The 5,476-nt window shown below is 35.8% G+C and overlaps 1 pseudogene; it reads left to right on the forward strand.

The window, feature by feature from the left end:
* The first annotated feature begins 236 nt into the window (after positions 1 to 236).
* LOC105887469 overlaps positions 237 to 5,476 on the forward strand; it is a 9,007-nt pseudogene continuing 3,767 nt past the window's right edge.

Consider the following 5,476-nt stretch of genomic DNA (forward strand, 5'->3'; position numbering starts at 1 on the left):
GAACTAAAACAACCCCTCAAAATTTCTTTATACAACCACCTCTCAGCGTATGTCTATATGCACTGTATTTTAATATTCCAAACCTGCTTATAAATTACTTTCAGCTGCTCTTTATTCAAAAGTCTTGGTCAGAAAAATCTTTAAAATTCTTTCCATAATGTTCTTTATCACCTCAAATACTGAAAGGAAAGAGGTGGGTTGTATAAAAAAAAAAAAATCAGTAAATATTTGGCACAATGAAACTTGTGATATCCAGGTAAGTAGGCATTCACACAAATTTTAGGAAATTCTTCCACTGTGGGTATGTCTGGATATAGATTCAAATTTCTGAGACCCAAGCTAGTGCCCTTTAGCCAGTTCAGAGAACAAAGAATGTCTTTGCTTAGAAAGATAGCAAGATTTTATTTATTTCTGTATGACTAAGTAAATAAAAATTAACCTTATTCTGCTCTGAAACACGACACTTGTTATAATCTATTAAAATGTAAACAAATGATGTGTTAACTTTGCCTCAGACTGCTCAGAGTGAAAGATATTGTCAGGAGCTGAACTAAAAAAGCGGTGTTTTAATCAAACATAAATGTGTGAATTTGCAACAGAAAATAACATATTGTTGGCTTTTTTCCTTCCCAAATTTTATAACTACCTCAGAGAACCATCAGCCTAAGGAAATAATAGTTCAGATGTGAGGTTTTATACCAATTTGCTACGAAAGTTGTTTAGGGGGTAAAAATGGAAGTGAAAGCAAAGCTAATTTCAACATTTAATAACAGAACCTAAAAGTATAGAAATGAATTGCTCAATTATATTTCAAAGATAGGTGGGTAACTGACCCTCACATTTTTAAAAAATTGGTAAAAAAAAAAATCAATATTAAGGTGGGAATGCATGATAGATTGTTAAATGCCAAATGAAACATAAATTCAGTGAATTCACAATGCCTCTGTATATGAGTGATAATGAGAAAAAAGTAGTATGTATGGCCCTTTGAAGAAATTTCACCACCTAGTCACATGTTCATATTTTGGAGAAAGAAATGTCTTTAAATACTTAAACTTAGAGATGCTTTCAGTTTACTTCAACCCTTAAAAGAACTCACAGGAGCTGGGAGTGACCTACAGCCAAGGGAGAAAGACTAACAACAAATTCCAAGCACAGCATTCGTCTAACTGAGAAACCTACCCTCATAAATTTAAGCCTCCCAAGCTCTTAGCCATCTCAGTTATGCCTCATCATGAGTCCATTAAGTCATCTTGACTGCCATGAAGATGAAGCTGACAGCTCACTTACTTGAGTCAGTTTCAAGAGGCCCAGGGTGGTTGAAGGGAAGGATTAGGAGCCTGGGGTGCTGAAAGGACATCCCTGTTCTAGGTCCCAAAGATCCCAGTAGCACACAGCTGTCAGGAGTGCAAAGCTGCACTTAGGAAAACTCCTTTAGAGAAAAGCAGGGATTTTGCATTTTGTTAACCATCTCACCGGGCACAATTTGCCTTTCCTCCTTTTATTGTACCATTAATAGGATTCAAGCAATAGAGAATTTGTGAGTTGATCACATAGCTAAGAACTTCCTGGGATTTAAGGTCAGTATTCTGGTAGTCATAGTAGAAATCACTTGGCATTTAAATGTGACTTTAGATAAAATCCAGATTGCATTTGTCAATCTTGATGGAAGACGTTCATCTAATAGGTATATCCTGTTCAAGCAAAATGCAATGAAGTCCCTTGCCTCTACTCTGTTAAGAGGAAGAAAGCATTTGAAGTGGAGTCCATCATAACTTACCACACTTATCACTGGGCATAAAAACCTGTCTTCTAGAAGCTCTTATGAGTTCTACAAACTCTCCAGGAAATCTGCCAGATGTTAGCATTAATTGATATTATCATAAGTGACACATTTTTCTGTTGTTTCAGCCAGGAGATTCTTCTATGATGAAAATTTTTTACTTTTCAGCTACAGAATCTCTTGGCATTTCATTCTGTCCTTCTTGTTGTGGTGGAAGATCCTGTATCACCAGCACTAATAACAACAGTAGTATCAATGATGAAAACTTAATGCCCTTATCTTTGTTCTGGTCCTTTCAATGGGGGTTAGGAAGACAGGGAGAAGGAGGAGAACCATAACCATGTTCTGAGATCTATACTAAGCAGTAAACAGACCTTAGTTCAGCTCTACGATCCTGTAGCACAGGCATTATATTCCTATTCTATAAAAGATATCATAGAGGCTCAGAAAGTTTAAACAATTAGTCAAGTAATAGGAGACATAGGAGTCAACCTGCCAGTTCTTGATTTTAACTACTTCTCCCTACGGTTCCCTGCTTGTTTCCACCAAGAAGGAACTGGTCAAGAGCTTTTACAACATCGCTATTCCTCTATTTATCTATGTTCATGTTTAACATTCATCATAATATACAAGTTAGTGAGAATCAGTTAAACTGGTGGCATAGTGAAGATGAGAAGCTGATGGGAGAAAACCCAAATAAATTACAACCATGGAATTTTACAAATAAAAAGTATCCTCATATATCTTTGGTTCTTGTCTTTTACAGGTAAGGAACATGTATTTCCGTGACCGTGGCTGTCTTTTCTGAGTGACAAAGCTCTTTAGGAAGAGAACTTGAACCAGACCCTAAGACTCACAGCTCATAGCTCAACCTACTTCTCTTTGCTACCCAAACAGATTACAGTATTATTCTGGATGTTACAAATGAAATTACCATTAGATTCTCTGAAAGAATAAGATGCTCATATTCATATGCCATTCAATAAAAACATGCTTGGTTTCTAAAAATTTCCCCAAAGCACATTTTGTGAAGGGAAGACCTCTGTGTGCATTTGCTTTTCACACCGTGCCCACATGGATAGATGAACAACTAAAAGACCATCGCAGCTGTACCAAGGGAAAAAAGCTAGCATTCAGGGCCAACATACGAGCATCCATTCACAAATGTAAAGCAGTTCAATCAAGGCCAGCTCTGGTGTTTACCCAGAACAAAGTTACTCAAGTCCAGTCACCTGTGGAGAAGCCTGGTGTATACAATACACTCAAGTCAATTAACAGCCATTTTGGGGAACCTTGTCCAAATAAACATTTTTTCTTTTTATCCTCCGGTGGGAGTTCTCTGGAAAAATACAACATCCAGGGCTTTCTTTTCAGGTAACCACTACTTTGAAATGTTTTCAGAGGGACTATTATTGCTACTCAATTTTAAAATACTAAGTGAGATATCAATATTTTTTAGTGTATCATTAAAATTACAGTTCAGAGGCCTCAAGCCCTGTTTTTGAAGCCCTTTCAGCTAGTATTGTCTGGAAACCCTGGATGAAATCAGAGGTCTTTATTTCATATAGGGCACATACTATTTGGAGTGAAGGTGATGAATGTTTTCATGAAAATTTCTATAGGCACTAATGTCTTTATCTTTGTCCTCCTGAGCTATATTAGACTACCTGTTGTATATTTTAGAAACCTGTATAATTTTTAAAACACCTTTCAAATAATGCCTATAGATTTTCTGTTAATAATTTCCCACTTTCAGTATATGACTGCTAACTCATTGAAACACTTATGCTTATGCTATAAAATATTTTAAAGACAATTACAGAAAATGCAGATCACGGATGAAGAATTATTGTTTTGTGCTCAAGTGGCTCTTCCTTGTAATTAATAATAATAGGAATAATAATAACACCCAGCCATTAAATCTACACTGAAAGAAAAAAAAAGACAGAAATCCATCAAGCTTATAGGACAATTCATCAGAAAATGCACTTTTAAATCAAGACATTAAAAGGTGAGCATTTAACATAACATGGAAAGAGTAAATAAATAGCTCCTTGTGAAGCACATAGGGAACATTTTCTTATTATAACATTCAACCTCTTTTTGATGATTAGTATTGTCGCTCTTTTTCCCCTTCTATGGAAATAGATTCTAGAGAAAAATGATAATGTGTTTCAAATAGCCAAACACCTCTATATTGTTGTCACTCCCTATATGCACGGCCTCTCCAAAGCTGTTAAATGAAAGACTAAAGCACAAGAATGATAGTTCCAATGTCACTATACATTTACATTTAAAAAATACTGTACACACAGGACATTCAACTAGATGATATAAAACCATGAAACACGTTAGGTTAGCTTTAAGTGCAATAAACATATTTTATCTGAATATAAAAAATCATGAGGATTTGCATTGTTTCAAAAACACAACATCATTAATCCCTAGTCTGTATCATAAGTCACCATTTGTAGACAGAGCCTCTATTTCCTTTGAAAGATAAAGAAATAGTAAGCAGTTTACACATCAAATGATGTCTTTGCTTCCTGTAATTTACACGCTAACAACAATGGTTTAAAAATAGCAACACGAATTTGATTTTAAAATCAGAAAAATGACCCAGCAGCTAGATTCTACAGTCCAAATAATGAAATGTTTTGTCAGCTTACCTGATACAACAGAGCCTTAGGAATCACAGCATAACAAAGCCCAGCATCCAAGATGGTTAGAGTATACCGTGGCTTTCCCTGCAGTTGTTCAGATTTTTGGCTGCAGAGGTTTACAAATTAATTACAGTTTTTTAACCTTGCATTCACTGTGGACAAGAAAACAAAGAGACCTTTCCAGAATCCTCTCGGCTTATGCCTCCGCTTCCTGTTCTGAGATTCACTCTATGGTACCCAACATATATCAGAAAACAGCTTGGGGGGGGGGGGCGCGGAAAGGCTGACAACATTTAACATGGTATCGCCATCTACTGGCAGACACATAGCATTGACCAAAAGAAAAGCATTCCCATACTACAGGGAGGAAGGCAAATCTGTGCGGAAACATTGGTAATCAGGGAAGTTCTCCAAGATGAAAACAACGAGGTGATACCGGATAAAATTCCCCCAGACACCCTCAAAATATAACCTAACTATTACGTATGAGTGTGTACAAAGACATTCTTTTGCATATTCAGTTATTTGCATCTCACTAATAACATTTTTTTCTAAATTTTACCATTTTGTTCACAAAGTTGTTTCACACATGGCACTACTAATTTTTTTTAAAGCACTATAAATTTACGTTGGAAAATTAAGTTTTTAGATTATGTTATACATTACAAGTAGAGTTTTGCAAAATCATTCCTGTAGCCTACTCTGGTCCTCTGAAAACATATTCAGTCACCTAGAAAACAAGTATAATTCATGGAATTATATTTTAAATTAAAAGAAACATACATCAGTGGTTTGATAGTGTCACTTTTGAGGGAAGAGGGACAGGAAGGTGAAATGTATGGAATGTTCAGAATTTGATCTGAGTATATCTTTTGAGCCTTGTATAAGAGTCCAACAATTAAGTTCTGACAATTAAATTTGTGAACTTGCCACAATGTGCCTATGTTGGTGGCACTGTACAAACAACTTGGTAAGGTTTCATAACCTTGATATATCAGTGTCTCACAGTTGTGTTTGTGTTGATGTGTGT

This window comes from Otolemur garnettii, unplaced genomic scaffold, assembly GCF_000181295.1.
Source record: "Otolemur garnettii isolate 467f Iridium unplaced genomic scaffold, OtoGar3 scaffold00090, whole genome shotgun sequence".
Classification (NCBI taxonomy): domain Eukaryota; kingdom Metazoa; phylum Chordata; class Mammalia; order Primates; family Galagidae; genus Otolemur; species Otolemur garnettii.